Source organism: Salvelinus alpinus, chromosome 4, assembly GCF_045679555.1.
Source record: "Salvelinus alpinus chromosome 4, SLU_Salpinus.1, whole genome shotgun sequence".
In the NCBI taxonomy this organism is placed as follows: Eukaryota; Metazoa; Chordata; class Actinopteri; order Salmoniformes; family Salmonidae; genus Salvelinus; species Salvelinus alpinus.
The window spans coordinates 14,552,359-14,572,432 of record NC_092089.1 but is presented as its reverse complement, the minus strand read 5'-3'; the positions used below and the strand labels follow the sequence as shown (position 1 = coordinate 14,572,432).

General features: G+C 44.1%; 1 protein-coding gene across 1 annotated transcript in view; it reads right to left on the bottom strand.

The window, feature by feature from the left end:
- Nucleotides 1–20,074, bottom strand: part of LOC139572888 (galectin-1-like) — a 68,231-nt gene that overhangs the window by 13,261 nt on the left and 34,896 nt on the right. Inside the window, exon 2 of the mRNA XM_071395735.1 lies at nucleotides 18,383–18,563. The gene's annotated coding sequence lies outside the window, so the exon portion shown is untranslated. The remainder of the gene's footprint in view (nucleotides 1–18,382; nucleotides 18,564–20,074) is intronic.

Sequence of the window (20,074 nt, the reverse complement as noted above, 5' to 3'; positions counted from 1 at the left end):
AGTGGAGTTTAGACCAAAAAGCTCTATTTTTGTCTCATCAGACCACATGACCTTCTCCGATTCCTCCTCTGGATCATCCAGATGGTCATTGGCAAACTTCAGACGGGCCTGGAAATGCGCTGGCTTGAGCAGGGGGACCTTGCATGCGCTGCAGGATTTCAATCCATGACGGTGTAGTGTGTTACTAATGGTTTTCTTTGAGACTGTGGTCCCAGCTCTCTTCAGGTCATTGACCAGGTCCTGCCGTGTAGTTATGGGCTGATCCCTCACCTTTCTCATGATCATTGATGCCCCACGAGGTGAGATCTTGCATGGAGCCCCAGACCGAGGGTGGTTGACCGTCATCTTCAACTTCTTCCATTTTCTAATAATTGCGCCAACAGTTGTTGCCTTCTCACCAAGCTGCTTGCCTATTGTCCTGCAGCCCATCCCAGCCTTGTGCACGTCTACAATTTTATCCCTGATGTCCTTACACAGCTCTCTGGTCTTGGCCATTGTGGAGAGATTGGAGTCTGTTTGATTGAGTGTGTGTACAGGTGTCTTTTATACAGGTAACAAGTTCAAACAGGTGCAGTTAATACAGGTAATGAGTGGAGAACAGGAGGGCTTCTTAAAGAAAAACTAACAGGTCTGTGAGAGCCGGAATTCTTACTGGTTGGTAGGTGATCAAATACTTATGTCATGCAATAAAATGCAAATTAATTACTTAAAAATCATACAATGTGATTTTTTGGATTTTTGTTTTAGATTCCGTCTCTCACAGTTGAAGTGTACCTATGATAAAAATTACAGACCTCTACATGCTTTGTAAGTAGGAAAACCTTCAAAATCGGCAGTGTATCAAATACTTGTTCTCCCCACTGTATGTCCATTATATATGGTCATTATACAGTCTATATTCATTATATATGTCCATTATATATGGTCAATATACAGTCTATATTCATTATATATTTCCAATATATATGTCCATTATATATGGTCATTATACAGTCTATATTCATTATATATGTCCATTATATATGTCCATTATATATGGTCATTATACAGTCTATATTCATTATATATGTCCATTATATATGTCCATTATATATGTCCATTATATATGGTCAATATACAGTCTATATTCATTATATATGTCCATTATATATGGTCAATATACAGTCTATATTCATTATATATTTCCAATATATATGTCCATTATATATGGTCATTATACAGTCTATATTCATTATATATGTCCATTATATATGTCCATTATATATGTCCATTATATATGGTCAATATACAGTCTATATTCATTATATATGTCCATTATATATGGTCAATATACAGTCTATATTCATTATATATTTCCAATATATATGTCCATTATATATGGTCATTATACAGTCTATATTCATTATATATGTCCATTATATATGTCCATTATATATGGTCATTATACAGTCTATATTCATTATATATGTCCATTATATATGTCCATTATATATGTCCATTATATATGGTCAATATACAGTCTATATTCATTATATATGTCCATTATATATGGTCAATATACAGTCTATATTCATTATATATTTCCAATATATATGTCCATTATATATGGTCATTATACAGTCTATATTCATTATATATGTCCATTATATATGTCCATTATATATGGTCATTATACAGTCTATATTCATTATATATGTCCATTATATATGTCCATTATATATGGTCATTATACAGTCTATATTCATTATATATGCCCATTATATATGTCCATTATATACACGGCCATTAAAAAGTTTGGGGATCACTTAGAAATGTCCTTGTTTTTTAAAGAAAAGCACATTATTTGGCCATAAAAAATAACATCAAATTAATCAGGAATACAGTGTAGACATTGTTAATGTTGTAAATGACTGTTGTAGCTGGAAACGGCAGATTGTTTTTAATGGAATATCTACATAGGCGTACAGAGACCCATTATCAGCAACCATCACTCCTGTGTTCCAATGGCACGTTGTGTTAGCTAATCCAAGTTTATCATTTTAAAAGGCTAATTAATCATTAGAAAACCCTTTTGCAATTATGTTAGAAGAGCTGAAAACTGTTGATTTGATTAAAGAAGCAATACAACTGGCCTTCTTTAGACTAGTTGAGTATCTGGAGCAATTAGTTATCATATGAAGATTCCTAATCTGACACCGAGGCCAAACAAATCCCTGATCAGGTTCTCCTTCGAGTTTTAAATGACACCTTTTAGAATGTATTTTCATTTCAGTCTTGTCAGTAGGTTTTCAATCCAACCCTGTTCCTGGAGAGATACCATCCTGTAGGTTTTAACTCCAACCCTGTTCCTGGAGAGATACCATCCTGTAGGTTTTAACTCCAACCCTGTTCCTGGAGAGATACCATCCTGTAGGTTTTAACTCCAACCCTGTTCCTGGAGAGATACCATCCTGTAGGTTTTAACTCCAACCCTGTTCCTCGAGAGATACCATCCTGTAGGTTTTAACTCCAACCCTGTTCCTCGAGAGATACCCTCCTGTAGGTTTTAACTCCAACCCTGTTCCTGGAGAGATACCATCCTGAAGGTTTTAACTCCAACCCTGTTCCTGGAGAGATACCCTCCTGTAGGTTTTAACTCCAACCCTGTTCCTGGAGAGATACCATCCTGAAGGTTTTAACTCCAACCCTGTTCCTGGAGAGATACCCTCCTTAAGGTTTTAACTCCAACCCTGTTCCTGGAGAGATACCCTGCTGTAGGTTTTAACTCCAACCCTGTTCCTCGAGAGATACCATCCTGAAGGTTTTAACTCCAACCCTGTTCCTGCAGAGACACCCTCCTTTAGGTTTTAACTCCAACCCTGTTCCTGCAGAGACACCCTCCTGTACGTTTTAACTCAAACCCTGTTCCTGGAGAGACACCCTCCTGTAGGTTTTAACTCCAACCCTGTTCCTGCAGAGTCACCCTCCTGTAGGTTTTAACTCCAACCCTGTTCCTCGAGAGACACCCTCCTGTAGGTTTCCACTCCAACCCTGTTCCTCGAGAGACACCCTCCTGTAGGTTTCCATTCCAACCCTGTTCCTCGAGAGACACCCTCCTGTAGGTTTTCAATCCAACCCTGTTCCTCGAGAGAGACACCCTCCTGTAGGTTTTCAATCCAACCCTGTTCCTCGAGAGAGACACCCTCCTGTAGGTTTTCAATCCAACCCTGTTCCTCGAGAGAGACACCCTCCTGTAGGTTTTCAATCCAACCCTGTTCCTCGAGAGACACCCTCCTGTAGGTTTTCAATCCAACACCAGCTGTAACTAACCTGATTAAATATATCAACTAGCTAATTATTAGAATCGGGTCTGCTAGAACAGGGTTGGAGCGAAAACCTACTGGACGGTAACTCTCCGAGAACAGGGTTAGAGTTAAAACCTACTGGACGGTAACTCTCCGAGAACAGGGTTAGAGTTAAAACCTACTGGATGGTAGCTCTCCGAGAACAGGGTTGGAGTTAAAACCTACTGGACGGTAGCTCTCCAAGAACAGGGTTAGAGTTAAAACCTACTGGACGGTAGCTCTCCGAGAACAGGGTTAGAGTTAAAACCTACAGGACGGTAACTCTCCGAGAACAGGGTTAGAGTTAAAACCTACTGGATGGTAGCTCTCCGAGAACAGGGTTGGAGTTAAAACCTACTGGACGGTAGCTCTCCAAGAACAGGGTTAGAGTTAAAAACTACAGGACGGTAGCTCTCCGAGAACAGGGTTAGAGTTAAAAACTACAGGACGGTAGCTCTCCGAGAACAGGGTTAGAGAGTCCTGCTCAAGAGTCTAAATGCTAATGCTGCAACCTGAATATTTAAGTGTTTGGCAGCGTGAATAAACTAGGCATATCAGTAACATGGAAGGGGATCTACACATGATGAAAAGCCAGATGAATCTAGTAAAATTAAACACTAATATACATTATCAACTGGGTGGTTTGAGCACTGAATTCTGATTGGCTGAAAGCCATGGTATATCAGACCGTATACCACTGGTATGACAGAACATGTATTTTTACTGCTCTAATGACGTTGGTAACCAGTTCATAATAGCGACAAGGCTCCTCGGGGGTTTGTTGATATATGGCCAATATACCACGGCTCTGCGTTGCGTCGTGCCTAAGACCAGCCCTTTGCCGTGGTATATCGGCCAATACAGTAATCCCTCGTTTATCGCGAGGGTTACGTTCCGAAAATGACCCGCGATAAGTGAAATCCGCGAAATAGAAAACTTTTTTTTTTTTTACAATTAGCAACTATTACATGTATACAAATACAGTGACTCACGTGTAGGCCGTTTCACTGCTCTTCAGACTGGGCCGCTGCATCCTGACTGCGCTCTGCAGTGTTCTCTTCTTCTGAAGCCCTCGGTTTGTTCGGGAGAAGAACATAGTGATAGGCAGCTGTTGTCGCTCTTTTTTCTTCTTTGCAAAAAGATCCTTGTACACCGACATGCCACCATCGATTACGTTGGAGAACTGTAATGAACGGCTCATCAAAGGGTCCCATTCCTCAGCTACTCGCTTAAGTTCAGTGGCCATTCGCACCATGGTTGCTAAGCGACCAAGCGTTAGTCATTCCTTCCTTCCTGGCCAACTTAATGTAAATTTGCCAAGCTGTTTTATGTACGTACACATAACTGCACGAGACGACAAAATGATAGCACAATTCGTAGCATGTTTTGATACAAGAAGCGGGAGTGAGTTTTTAGCGAATCAGAATGCAGAGCACAATGCACCAAAAAAAAATAAAAAATGCATTATGAAAATCCGCGAAATAGCGAATCCGCGATAAGTGAACCGCGAAGTGGCGAGGGATCACTGTATACCACACCCTCCCCGGCTCTTATTGCTTAACTCTATGATGAGATGAGAACAAATAACATCGTTATGTATCAATTATTCACTGGTGTTTTCCTTTTTCTCATTCTCCATGGTGACGGAGCGCTGTCGTTAGCAATGTCATTTCTCCATCTGAAATACATGACATTTTCTACCTCAGAGATAATTACACTAGTTAATGCACTTACTAATTGCCTGATCCTACTTCAAGACAGTCATTGTCTAAAAATAAATAATATACATTTAGTAATTTATTTTATTTCCCTTGTCATTCTATTTCTAAACATCGACTTACTTTGACTCCTTTCACACTCTGAGGAGCATAGGTCATCCACAAATGAATTCTATACATAGGCCTAGAATATAGAATAGCTTATTAAGATTCGTGTCCTTCTTGACGGAAAAGTAGGTGAGTAGCTGAACTGAAGAATAGCTCGCCTGGAAGTCGTTCTGCCTTTCAAGAAGCCAGTGACTATGTTCAAATGGAAAGGACAGATCAAAGGCTTCCACAGCATCTCTAGTGTTCCAACATGAACCCCGGCCTAACTTAATAGAACCATGGCCTAACTTAATAGAACCATGGCCTAACTGAATAGATCCATGGCCTAACTGAATAGAACCCCGGCCTAACTGAATAGAACCCCGGCCTAACTGAATAGAACCACGGCCTAACTGAATAGAACCACGGCCTAACTGAATAGAACCACGGCCTAACTGAATAGAACCCCGACCTAACTGAATAGAACCACAGCCTAACTGAATAGAACCACAGCCTAACTGAATAGAACCACAGCCTAACTGAATAGAACCCCGACCTAACTGAATAGAACCACAGCCTAACTGAATAGAACCACAGCCTAACTGAATAGAACCCCGGGATAGCTGAATAGAACCACGGCCTAACTGAATAGAACCCCGGCCTAACTGAATAGAACCACGGCCTAACTGAATAGAACCACGGCCTAACTGAATAGAACCCCGGCCTAACTGAATAGAACCCCGGCCTAACTGAATAGAACCCCGGCCTAACTGAACAGAACCACGGCCTAACTGAATAGATCCACGGCCTAATTGAACAGAACCACGGCCTAACTGAACAGAACCACGGCCTAACTGAATAGATCCACGGCCTAATTGAACAGAACCACGGCCTAACTGAACAGAACCACGGCCTAACTGAATAGAACCCCGGCCTAACTGAATAGATCCACGGCCTAATTGAACAGAACCACGGCCTAACTGAACAGAACCACGGCCTAACTGAATAGAACCACGGCCTAACTGAATAGAACCCCGGCCTAACTGAATAGAACCCCGGCCTAACTGAATAGATCCACGGCCTAATTGAACAGAACCACGGCCTAACTGAACAGAACCACGGCCTAACTGAATAGATCCACGGCCTAATTGAACAGAACCACGGCCTAACTGAACAGAACCACGGCCTAACTGAATAGAACCCCGGCCTAACTGAATAGATCCACGGCCTAATTGAACAGAACCACGGCCTAACTGAACAGAACCACGGCCTAACTGAATAGATCCACGGCCTAATTGAACAGAACCACGGCCTAACTGAACAGAACCACGGCCTAACTGATGTAAGACCTTTAAACAGGTCAACATTCACAAGGCCGCAGGGCCAGACGGATTACCAGGACGTGTGCTGCGAGCATGCGCTGACCAACTAGCAAGTGTCTTCACTGACATTTTCAACCTCTCCCTTTCCGAGTCTGTAATATCAGCATGTTTTAAGCAGACCACTATAGTGCCTGTGCCCAAGAACACTAAGGTAACCTGCCGACGGGGCTGCAGTGGAACAATTTGAAAGCTTCAAGTTCCTTGGTGTCCACTAACAAACTAACATGGTCCAAGCACACCATGAAAGTCGTGAAGCGGACACGACAAAACCTATTCCCCCTCAGGAGACTGAAAAGATTTGGCATGGGTCCTCAAATCCTCAAAAGGTTCTACAGCTGCACCATCGAGTGCATCCTGACTGGTTGCATCACTGCCTGGTTTGGCAACTGCTCGGCCTCCGACCGCAAGGCACTACAGAGGGTGGTGCGAACGGCCCAGTACATCACTGGGGCCAAGCTTCCTGCCATCCAGAACCATACCAGGCGGTGTCAGTGGAAGGCCCTGAAAATTGTCAAAAACTCCAGCCACCCTAGTCATAGACTGTTCTCTCTGCTACCACACGGCAAGCGGTACCGGAGTGTCTAGGTCCAAGAGGCTTCTAAACAGCTTCTACCCCCCAAGCCATAAGACTCCTGAACATCTAGTCAAATGGCTACCCAGACTATTTGCATAGCCCCCCACCCCCCTCCCCTCTCCACACCACTGCCACTCTCTGTTGTCATCTATGCATAGTCACTTTAAATAACTCTACCTACATGTACATACTACCTCAACTAACCGGTGCCCCTGCACATTGACTCTATACCGGCACCCCCTGTATATAGCCTCCACATTGACTCTGTACCGGTATACCCTGTATATAGCCTCCACATTGAATCTGTACCATAATACCCTGTATATAGCCTCCACATTGAATCTGTACCGTAATACCCTGTATATAACCTCCACATTGAATCTGTACCATAATACCCTGTATATAGCCTCCACATTAACTCTGTCCCGGCTCCCCCCTGTATATATTGTTATTTTTTACTGCTCCTCTTTAATTACTTGTTACTTTTATCTCTTATTCTTATCCGTATTGTTTGACACTGTATTGTTGGTTAAGGGCTTGTAAGTAAGAATTTCACTGTGAGGTCTACACCTGTTGAATTCGGCGCATGTGACTACTAGAATTTGATTTGATTTGTTACTCTTCTACTACCTCTAACCCACTGCCTGTTACTCTTCTACTACCTCTAACCCACTCTAATTCTCCCTCCCTCCCTCCCTCCCTCTACCTCTCTCTCTGTATCTCTCTCTCTGTATCTCTCTCTTTTTCTCAAGGATAGAGGGGATCAGTCAGAAATGACAATTATATTTGATCTGTCTGTGTCTCACCATGAAGGCACCCAGAGCAGAGCTACAAATCTGGTATAGCTGCCAAACGGCTTCTGAAGGCCTATCGTTCTGTCTCTGATGTCTTCTGAAATGTCTCGTAGCGTTTCTGGAGGTCAGAATGCTGTCTCTCAACATGGGAATGTAAGGAGAGAGCAGGTTTTTCTATTCTCCTCAAATAGCAGCGTGATATTCCTGAATATCCTTGTGGCAGCATGGGGATGTGATGTTTTACTGCTGGGTACTGTGTCATTCAGGATAATAGAGGTAGAAGATCAGAAGTGCTGTCTTTAAATATATATATTAATAACAGATTGGTTGAAATATTTTGCAACTCCCAAAATGATTTTTACAATAGAAAACAAATTTTGCACTGTCGTAAATATGGTAATCACTCAGTGCTCTCTCACATATTTGGGAGTATTTGTCACTAAAACAACATCACCTCCTGTGTATTTAAAAGGGTAATACTTGGCCTATTTTTATCAGAGTGAACAACACTGACAACTGTCTTGGCTCCTTTTATATTTCTAAGCAACAATCTCACACTCTCTCTCTCTCTCTCTCTCTCTCTCTCTCTCTCTCTCTCTCTCTCTCTCTCTCTCTCTCCTCTCTCTCTCTCTCTCTCTCTCTCTCTCTCTCTCTCTCTCTCTCTCTCTCTCTCTCTCTCTCTCTCTCTCTCTCTCTCTCTCTCTCTCTCTCTCTCTCTCTCTCTCTCTCGCTCTCTCTCTCTCTCTCTCTCTCTCTCTCTCTCTCTCTCATCTACAACCCTCTGGGTGCTCCATTGTTTCCCCAGACGTTAGAAAACTATTCCTTTTAAAAGGGGCTTGAAGCAAAACAGGTGTGAAAGGCTTCTTCAGCAGAGCAGTGAATGTGTAGAATCAGTCGAAGGGGGCTTGACAGTGTCTTTACATCTGATGCCATATTGAGAGGAAACATGGAAATTAATAGGGTTCTTGTATTAACACACTTTTGACTTTCTAATACTTATTTTCTACTTTTTGGGGGGGGTTTATTTTTAAATGCCAACAGACCAAAATGTGACCAAGCTGGATTTGTAAAACGTTGCTTATTCTGCCTGAAGTCAGCATCTTCTCCAAAGAGTTTCAGGAAGTACATTACATTCTATGTTTATTATCGTTACGTGTTCACATTTCCTTTCCAAGATTGGACAATAAACCACTGTAACAAACTCCCCAAAAAATGCTGTACCTACCAAGTACCCCCGTCCACAGGCTCACTCTCTCAACACGTCCCCAAAGCTGCAACAGTTATCACTGATTTAATCAAAACAGCAATGGCTTTCTTAAAAAGCTTTTTCAAATAACAGTGTTTGTGTGACTCCACTTGGTACTTACTAGTCAGAGCACCGCGCCCCTCCCCTTACCACCCCCCACCCCCCCCCTCCCCCCATCCTCCACCCTTAGGGAAATTGCAGCAACTGGCTTACTGTAAAAGCAAAGCGAGAGAGTGAATTCATTAGGGGTTCTGTAATGGTACCTTGGGATGAAGACAGAATCCCCCTTTTCATCTCTGAGCTCCGTTGAAATGGATAAATAAAAACTGTCAACATTCTCAGGAGATGATGGTGTGACTAGATCATGTGACTAGGACTAACTTACGAACTAAAGTACATGAAGTAAAAATGCTGAGAGTCAGCAAATGTATGCCGGTCTATAATATTATTACCACGCTGCAACAGCACAAATACTCTCATATATATATATATATACAGGGCAGGCTAATACTCTCATATATATATATATATACACAGGGCAGGCTAATACTCTCATATATATATATATATATACAGAGCAGGCTAATACTCTCATATATATATATATATATATACACAGGGCAGGCTAATACTCTCATATATATATATATATATACAGGGCAGGCTAATACAGTCTGTTTTTTCTACAGGCATCATTTTTACATTCCACATTCTATTCATTTAGCAGACACTCTGATCCAAAGCGACTTACAGTTAATGTATTCATCTACAGATAGCTAGGTGGGACAACCACATATCACAGTCATAGTCAGTACATTCATCTACAGATAGCTAGGAGGGACAACCTCATATCACAGTCATAGTCAGTACATTCATCTACAGATAGCTAGGAGGGACAACCACATATCACAGTCATAGTCAGTACATTCATCTACAGATAGCGAGGTGGGACAACCACATATCACAGTCATAGTCAGTACATTCATCTACAGATAGCTAGGTGGGACAACCTCATATCACAGTCATAGTCAGTACATTCATCTACAGATAGCTAGGTGGGACAACCTCATATCACAGTCATAGTCAGTACATTCATCTACAGATAGCTAGGAGGGACAACCACATATCACAGTCATAGTCAGTACATTCATCTACAGATAGCTTGGAGGGACAACCACATATCACAGTCATAGTCAGTACATTCATCTACAGATAGCTAGGTGGGACAACCACATATCACAGTCATAGTCAGTACATTCATCTACAGATAGCTTGGAGGGACAACCACATATCACAGTCATAGTCAGTACATTCATCTACAGATAGCTAGGAGGGACAACCTCATATCACAGTCATAGTCAGTACATTCATCTACAGATAGCTAGGTGAGACAACCACATATCACAGTCATAGTCAGTACATTCATCTACAGATAGCTAGGAGGGACAACCTCATATCACAGTCATAGTCAGTACATTCATCTACAGATAGCTAGACTGGACAACCTCATATCACAGTCATAGTCAGTACATTCATCTACAGATAGCGAGGTGGGACAACCACATATCACAGTCATAGTCAGTACATTCATCTACAGATCTATAGATGGTCGTCTCTGTGTTAGTGCCTGGCCGTCTCTGTGTTAGTGTCTGGCCGTGTCTGTGTTAGAGCCTGGTCGTCTCTGTGTTAGTGCCTGGCCGTCTCTGTGTTAGTGCCTGGCCGTCTCTGTGTTAGTGTCTGGCCGTCTCTGTGTTAGTGTCTGGCCGTCTCTGTGTTAGTGCCTGGCCGTCTCTGTGTTAGTGTCTGGCCGTCTCTGTGTTAGTGTCTGGCCGTCTCTGTGTTAGTGTCTGGCCGTCTCTGTGTTAGTGTCTGGCCGTCTCTGTGTTAGTGTCTGGCCGTCTCTGTGTTAGTGTCTGGCCGTCTCTGTGTTAGTGCCTGGCCGTCTCTGTGTTAGTGTCTGGCCGTCTCTGTGTTAGTGTCTGGCCGTCTCTGTGTTAGTGCCTGGCCGTCTCTGTGTTAGTGCCTGGCCGTCTCTGTGTTAGTGTCTGGCCGTCTCTGTGTTAGTGCCTGGCCGTCTCTGTGTTAGTGTCTGGCCGTCTCTGTGTTAGTGTCTGGCCGTCTCTGTGTTAGTGCCTGGCCGTCTCTGTGTTAGTGTCTGGCCGTCTCTGTGTTAGTGTCTGGCCGTCTCTGTGGTAGTGTCTGGCCGTCTCTGTGTTAGTGTCTGGCCGTCTCTGTGTTAGTGTCTGGCCGTCTCTGTGTTAGTGTCTGGCCGTCTCTGTGTTAGTGTCTGGCCGTCTCTGTGGTAGTGTCTGTCTATCTGAAAGGGGCACAAAGTACGTGAGGATGGCTCGTGTTGCAATCCAGAGCTGTAATCATTCATCTTAATACTGTGTCAAAAACCGGTCTATTTTTCTGCATATCTAATCATTCCTCTTGAGCTGTCTGTATCCTCCTGACTGGGGTTTCTCTGCATCTCTGCTAACATCTGGATAATAGATTGAAAGGAATGTGAGTCTTATTCAGGACATTTAGTTATTGCTTGATTTTCTAAAGTCTACCATCCTTGCCAGCAGGATAGATAAGATAATTAGACAAGCTAGCTACTCTAACGTGATAGCCTGAAATCGCTACTTGGTAGCTAATTAAGACGAGGTTGGGAGATTGGGAACCTATCTGGGCTAGCTAAAGCTAACTTCATGAAATTGCTTTGTGGCTAGTAGTATTACAGAGAAAAATTTAATATTAATTTAAAAAAAATTCTACATGAAAAATCTGAGGGGGCACGTGCCCTTCATGTTCTCTGTCATAATCTGTTCAAAACGTAATTGTAATTGTTTTCCCTTGTAGGATGGTCAAAATTAGGGTGACTAAATCAATGGAGGCCAGAGCAACAAAAAAAAGCCTTAATAAATCAGGAAAATAGCATCATTGCATCATTTAGGCTAGGACGCTGTGAGAGTATGAATACTTCCTGACAGGCGCGCCGTCATCTTTCTTCTCCAATCCGGACGTAAAACAGCACAGAGGTGAGATAGATGATGACATGTTGTACTTTCAGATGTTACTATACAGTGTTCATGTTAATGTAAAGTTCTCTGTTTATTTTTTTTTTACAAAGACGTCTCACAAAAAAAACAAGCGTATCTCTGTGAAATGTCAACGGAGAACTGAGCGTACCACAAGCTTTTAATTTTCAAAGACTTTTACATTTAAATTCCGCTCGTGTCATGCTCATTTTTCTACTTTTGCAAAGCACGTAAACTACTTGGAAGATGTCGACCACAGAATGTTAAAATCCTCAAAGGTTTTGTAGATAGAGCTGCATCACCATGTCAACTGAGCTTGGTGCTTATTATGGGATGTATTAGGTTTACGAAATCCGACTTTTTGAATGTAATGTTAATGATATGTCAGAGAAAGACCCCGCTGAACGATTCAGAACATGAAGAATCATATTTGTCTTGGTAAAATGTATTTTATAACATAAGGAAGTGAAATGTCATCACCAAAGCGTGTGTTTTAGGGGCACCCTACAGTGTGTGGCTGAGTGGTGGACAGCCTACAGTGTGTGGCTGAGGGAGAGAGCCTGTGAGGTCATTTGATGTCATAATTATAGTGGCTTGTCATACAGAGGGCTGGCTAGCTGCTGGGATCATTCAGTCTCTACCCCCGTCTCTACTCCAGTCTCTACCCCAGTCTCTGCCCCAGTCTCTATCCCAGTCTCTACTCCAGTCTCTGCCCCAGTCTCTACTCCAGTCTCTGCCCCAGTCTCTGCCCCAGTCTCTACCCCAGTCTCTACTCCAGTCTCTGCCCCAGTCTCTACTCCAGTCTCTACCCCACTCTACTCCAGTCTCTACCCCAGTCTCTGCCCAGTCTCTACCCCAGTCTCTACTCCAGTCTCTGCCCCAGTCTCTACCCCGGTCTCTGCCCCAGTCTCTACTCCAGTCTCTGCCCCAGTCTCTGCTCCAGTCTTAACTCCAGTCTAAGCCCCAGTCTCTGCTCCAGTCTCTGCCCCAGTCTCTACCCCAGTCTCTGCCCCAGTCTCTACTCCAGTCTCTGCCCCAGTCTCTGCTCCAGTCTCTACTCCAGTCTCTACTCCAGTCTCAGCCCCAGTCTCTACTCCAGTCTCTACCCCAGTCTCAACTCCAGTCTCTACCCCAGTCTCAACTCCAGTCTCTACTCCAGTCTCTACCCCAGTCTCTACCCCAGTCTCTATCCCAGTCTCTACTCCAGTCTCTACCCCAGTCTCTACTCCAGTCTCTACTCCAGTCTCTGCCCCAGTCTCTACCCCAGTCTCTACTCCAGTCTCTACTCCAGTCTCTACCCCAGTCTCTACCCCAGTCTCTACTCCAGTCTCTACCCCAGTCTCTGCCCCAGTCTCTACCCCAGTCTCTACTCCAGTCTCTGCCCCAGTCTCTACCCCAGTCTCTACTCCAGTCTCTGCCCCAGTCTCAACTCCAGTCTCAGCCCCAGTCTCTACCCCAGTCTCTACTCCAGTCTCTACCCCAGTCTCTACCCCAGTCTCTACTCCAGTCTCTACCCCAGTCTCTGCCCCAGTCTCTACCCCAGTCTCTACTCCAGTCTCTGCCCCAGTCTCTACCCCAGTCTCTACTCCAGTCTCTGCCCCAGAGTGAACCAGGGATTGGTTCCCCTGATGTTGAGGACAGTGTGTGGATCTGTAGTCGGCTGTGCTGACCACTATAGGACAAACTCTGTTGAAAGAGTCACATCGTGCTGACCACTATAGGACAAACTCTGTTGAAAGAGTCACATCGTGCTGACCACTATAGGACAAACTCTGTTGAAAGAGTCACATCCCCAGGGGTAAATAGAAACCTTTCTATTAAGGGTGGTAGGGTAGCCTAGTGGTTAGAGTGTAGGGACGGCAGGTAGCCTAGTGGTTAGAGTGTAGGGACGGCAGGTAGCCTAGTGGTTAGAGTGTAGGGACGGCAGGGTAGCCTAGTGGTTAGAGTGTAGGGACGGCAGGGTAGCCTAGTGGTTAGTGTGTAGGGACGGCAGGTAGCCTAGTGGTTAGAAGTAGGGACGGCAGATAGCCTAGTGGTTAGAGTGTAGGGACGGCAGGGTAGCCTAGTGGTTAGTGTGTAGGGACGGCAGATAGCCTAGTGGTTAGAGTGTAGGGACGGCAGGGTAGCCTAGTGGTTAGAGTGTAGGGGAGGCAGGTAGCCTAGTGGTTAGAGTGTAGGGGCGGCAGGTAGCCTAGTGGTTAGTGTGTAGGGACGGCAGGTAGCCTAGTGGTTAGAGTGTAGGGGAGGCAGGTAGCCTAGTGGTTAGAGTGTAGGGACGTCAGGTAGCCCAGTGGTTAGAGTGTAGGGGCGGTAGGTAGCCTAGTGGTTAGAGTGTAGGGACGGCAGGTAGCCTAGTGGTTAGAGTGTAGGGGCGGCAGGTAGCCTAGTGGTTAGAGTGTAGGGACGGCAGGTAGCCTAGTGGTTAGACTGTAGGGACGGCAGGTAGCCTAGTGGTTAGAGTGTAGGGGCGTCAGGTAGCCTAGTGGTTAGAATGTAGGGACGGCAGGTAGCCTAGTGGTTAGAGTGTAGGGACGGCAGGGTAGCCTAGTGGTTAGAGTGTAGGGACGGCAGGTAGCCTAGTGGTTAGAGTGTAGGGACGGCAGGTAGCCTAGTGGTTAGAGTGTAGGGGCGGCAGGTAGCCTAGTGGTTAGAGTGTAGGGACGGCAGATAGCCTAGTGGTTAGAGTGTAGGGACGGCAGGGTAGCCTAGTGGTTAGTGTGTAGGGACGGCAGATAGCCTAGTGGTTAGAGTGTAGGGACGGCAGGGTAGCCTAGTGGTTAGAGTGTAGGGGAGGCAGGTAGCCTAGTGGTTAGAGTGTAGGGGCGGCAGGTAGCCTAGTGGTTAGTGTGTAGGGACGGCAGGTAGCCTAGTGGTTAGAGTGTAGGGGAGGCAGGTAGCCTAGTGGTTAGAGTGTAGGGACGTCAGGTAGCCCAGTGGTTAGAGTGTAGGGGCGGTAGGTAGCCTAGTGGTTAGAGTGTAGGGACGGCAGGTAGCCTAGTGGTTAGAGTGTAGGGGCGGCAGGTAGCCTAGTGGTTAGAGTGTAGGGACGGCAGGTAGCCTAGTGGTTAGACTGTAGGGACGGCAGGTAGCCTAGTGGTTAGAGTGTAGGGGCGTCAGGTAGCCTAGTGGTTAGAATGTAGGGACGGCAGGTAGCCTAGTGGTTAGAGTGTAGGGACGGCAGGGTAGCCTAGTGGTTAGAGTGTAGGGACGGCAGGTAGCCTAGTGGTTAGAGTGTAGGGACGGCAGGTAGCCTAGTGGTTAGAGTGTAGGGACGGCAGGGTAGCCTAGTGGTTAGAGTGTAGGGACGGCAGGGTAGCCTAGTGGTTAGAGTGTAGGGACGGCAGGTAGCCTAGTGGTTAGAGTGTAGGGACGGCAGGGTAGCCTAGTGGTTAGAGCGTTGGAATAGTAACCGCAAGGTTGCAGTTCAAATCCCCGAGCTGACGTTCTGCCCCTGTCGTTCTGCCCCTGAACAAGGCAGTTGTAGGTAGGCCGTCATTGAAAATAAGAATTTGTTCTTAAGTGACTTGCCTAGGTGTGCTGAGCATATTGCGTAATTCCGAATCTCATTGCGAGCTGTATTTAAACATGGTGATGAAATAGCTAGCGCCGCCATGTTGTTTTCTGAGAGATGAATGCTTCTCCTCAGTACCGCTTCCTCACGGTCTAGTTATGAACCTCTCCTTACCTCTCTACCCTTTAATGGACAGCCAATTATAGTCACCTCAGCATATTTAACTTAAAAGCCAATGGTCTAAGTGCATATACAACAAGGCCACCTGATTAATACACTGCTTATAATCATGTATAATAACCATCTCATTGACTTGAGTCCCAAATGGGCCCCCCTATTCCCCATATAGTGCACTAGTTTTGCCCATGGCCCAGGTCAAATGTAGTGCACTAAATACAGAATAGGGTGTAATTTGGGATGCAGGCCCCATCTCGTTTTGAAACCCTATTCCACACAGACCAAACAGGTGTATCATTAGTTGTGTTGTCTCAACGCTACCTGTGTATTATGGTAATTGGATAACACATTGTTTTCCTTGTGAGAGCACTACGGTCCATATGATCTATTGCTGAATAGATTATACCTCAGACGGAGGAGGGGGATTTATATACTACCATCACTGAAACATTGAATCACTGTGTTTTATTGTCACTGGGGATTGTATAGGATACATACACAACGTATAGGTAAGTAAGTAAAGCAATTGGCTGTTCTATATGCCAAGGATGATTTAGGATGAATACGTGATTGGCTAATTGACCCCTAACTCAACATGATTCCATGGCAACATCTCTGTGTAGTGGACAACTTTTGAACCATATGGGCTCTGGTCTAAAGTAGTGCACTATGTAGGGAATAGGGCCCTGGTCTAAAGTAGTGCACTATGTAGGGAATAGGGCTCTGGTCTAAAGTAGTGCACTATGTAGGGAATAGGGCCCTGGTCTAAAGTAGTGCACTATGTAGGGAATAGGGCTCTGGTCTAAAGTAGTGCACTATGTAGGGAATAGGGCCCTGGTCTAAAGTAGTGCACTATATAGGGAATAGGGCCCTGGTCTAAAGTAGTGCACTATGTAGGGAATAGGGCTCTGGTCTAAAGTAGTGCACTATGTAGGGAATAGGGCCCTGGTCTAAAGTAGTGCACTAAATAGGGAATAGGGCTCTGGTCTAAAGTAGTGCACTATGTAGGGAATAGGGCTCTGGTCTAAAGTAGTGCACTATATAGGGAATAGGGCTCTGGTCTAAAGTAGTGCACTATGTAGGGAATAGGGCTTTGGTCTAAAGTAGTGCACTATGTAGGGAATAGGGCTCTGGTCTAAAGTAGTGCACTATGTAGGGAATAGAGCTCTGGTCTAAAGTAGTGCACTATGTAGGGAATAGGGCCCTGGTCTAAAGTAGTGCACTATGTAGGGAATAGGGCCCTGGTCTAAAGTGGTGCACTATATAGGGAATAGGGCTCTGGTCTAAAGTGGTGCACCATAAACCATTTGGAACGTAGACCATGTGTCTTGATATACGTACACATCTAATGATATAATGTGAGTTAGAACTCATAGTTAATCTAATGATATAATGAGTTAGAACTCATAGTTCATCTAATGATATAATGAGTTAGAACTCATAGTTCATCTAATTATATAATGTGAGTTAGAACTCATAGTTCATCTAATGATATAATGTGTTAGAACTCATAGTTCATCTAATGATATAATGTGAGTTAGAACTCATAGTTCATCTAATTATATAATGAGTTAGAACTCATAGTTCATCTAATTATATAATGAGTTAGAACTCATAGTTCATCTAATGATATAATGAGTTAGAACTCATAGTTCATCTAATGATATAATGTGTTAGAACTCATAGTTCATTTAATGATATAATGTGAGTTAGAACTCATAGTTCATCTAATGATATAATGAGTTAGAACTCATAGTTCATCTAATGATATAATGAGTTAGATCTCATAGTTCATCTAATGATATAATGTGAGTTAGAACTCATAGTTCATCTAATGATATAATGTGAGTTAGAACTCATAGTTCATCTAATGATATAATGTGAGTTAGAACTCATAGTTCATCTAATGATATAATGAGTTAGAACTCATAGTTCATCTAATGATATAATGTGAGTTAGAACTCATAGTTCATCTAATGATATAATGAGTTAGAACTCATAGTTCATCTAATTATATAATGAGTTACAACTCATAGTTCATCTAATGATATAATGAGTTAGAACTCATAGTTCATCTAATGATATAATGTGTTAGAACTCATAGTTCATCTAATGATATAATGTGTTAGAACTCATAGTTCATCTAATGATATAATGTGTTAGAACTCATAGTTCATCTAATGATATAATGTGAGTTAGAACTCATAGTTCATCTAATGATATAATGAGTTAGAACTCATAGTTCATCTAATGATATAATGTGTTAGAACTCATAGTTCATCTAATGATATAATGAGTTAGAACTCATAGTTCATCTAATGATATAATGTGAGTTAGAACTCATAGTTCATCTAATGATATAACTCACGGTTCATCTCATTGTCTCCATGGTAATAAATATAGAACCATCTGGTGTAAATTCTCAATGTGACCGGAAGGACACTCTTGTTTTTTTCACCCCTGCATGCCTTCCTCTGCATTGCTTCGGTGTGTGTGTGCGTTACTGTGAGTGTGTGTGTGTGTGGGGGGGGGGGTTCTCTCTACCTTATGTAAAGGACCTTGCGGTTGAGGGGAGCGCCCGTATCGAGAGGCACCCCATTGTTTTATTAATGTAGGCTGGGTAAAATGGAAGCTGTGGTGCCCACGTTGTCCCAAGATGGAGCCAATGGAGTCATCGGCTATCCATCTCTGTCAATATCCCAGGGAGAGGAGGCCTCTGCAGCACCTGGGGAGAGAGAGAGAGAGATCAGGTGAGTATGTATGGATGCCACAACGATGCCCTTAGCCAACGCATTGCTGGCTTAGCATCCACATCCCACCAGGACAAAGGGATCATGCATGTGTGGATGTTAACAGTGTTAAGTGAAGATAGGAATCAGATGGCCAACCGTCTACTACTCAGTTTAGCATGGCCCACACTAAGAGAGTTCAGTTTATCATGGCCCACACTAAGAGAGTTCAGTTTAACATGGCCCACACTAAGAGAGTTCAGTTTAGCATGGCCCACACTAAGAGAGTTCAGTTTAGCATGGCCCACACTAAGAGAGTTCAGTTTAGCATGGCCCACACTAAGAGAGTTCAGTTTAGCATGGCCCACACTAAGAGAGTTCAGTTTAGCATGGCCCACACTACGAGAGTTCAGTTTAGCATGGCCCACACCAAGAGAGTTCAGTTTAGCATGGCCCACACCAAGAGAGTTCAGTTTAGCATGGCCCACACCAAGAGAGTTCAGTTTAGCATGGCCCACACTAAGAGAGTTCAGTTTAGCATGGCCCACACTAAGAGAGTTCAGTTTAGCATGGCCCACACTAAGAGAGTTCAGTTTCGCATGGCCCACACTAAGAGAGTTCAGTTTAGCATGGCCCACACTAAGAGAGCTCAGTTTAGCATGGCCCACACTAAGAGAGTTCAGTTTAGCATGGCCCACACCAAGAGAGTTCAGTTTAGCATGGCCCACACTAAGAGAGTTCAGTTTAGCATGGCCCACACTACGATAGTTAATGACAAGACAACGTAATCCCTCATGTTATGATACACAAGATAAACAGAAAAACACATCAACGTATATGGCAAAGAACACTACGTTTTGTTCTGTCACGCATCAACACACACATGTTGTACTGACCCAAACCCACCAATAGCCTGAGGATAAGAGCAGTGAACAGCTGGCAGACACATTTGGCCCGGTCACACACTGTTAGACAGGACTAAGTCTGGAGGGGAAAGCCCACTTTAAATGATACCTAGTTAATAGACTCTGTTTGGGGAAACATCAGCAAGCTGTTGTGTCCGACTGCTTCATTAACCCGGTAGTGCGGTATCACTCAAAAACGGTGTCCATATTAGGACATGCTCAGTCTCAGCAGGACTTGTCTCAGTCTTGGTGTGTCTGGCCGGGTTTCAATCCGAAGCTTGTTGTAGAATGAGACGATCTGCAGTGTTTACCACGACTGCTATGGTAGTGGATGGGGGAACATTGACTGCTATGGTAGTGGATGGGGGAACATTGCCTTTTAAAAAGTGCATTGTCAACACCGTTTTACAATGAGCTTAGGATTCAATCTCAACCTCAGTCTCAGAGTTGTACTGAGACGGTGGCTGTCCTAATAGTCCAACACACTGTGAACTCCAGCTCACTGCTAACTCCAGCTCACTGCTAACTCCAACACACTGCTAACTCCAACACACTGCTAACTCCAAGACACTGCTAACTCCAGCTCACGGCTAACTCCAGGA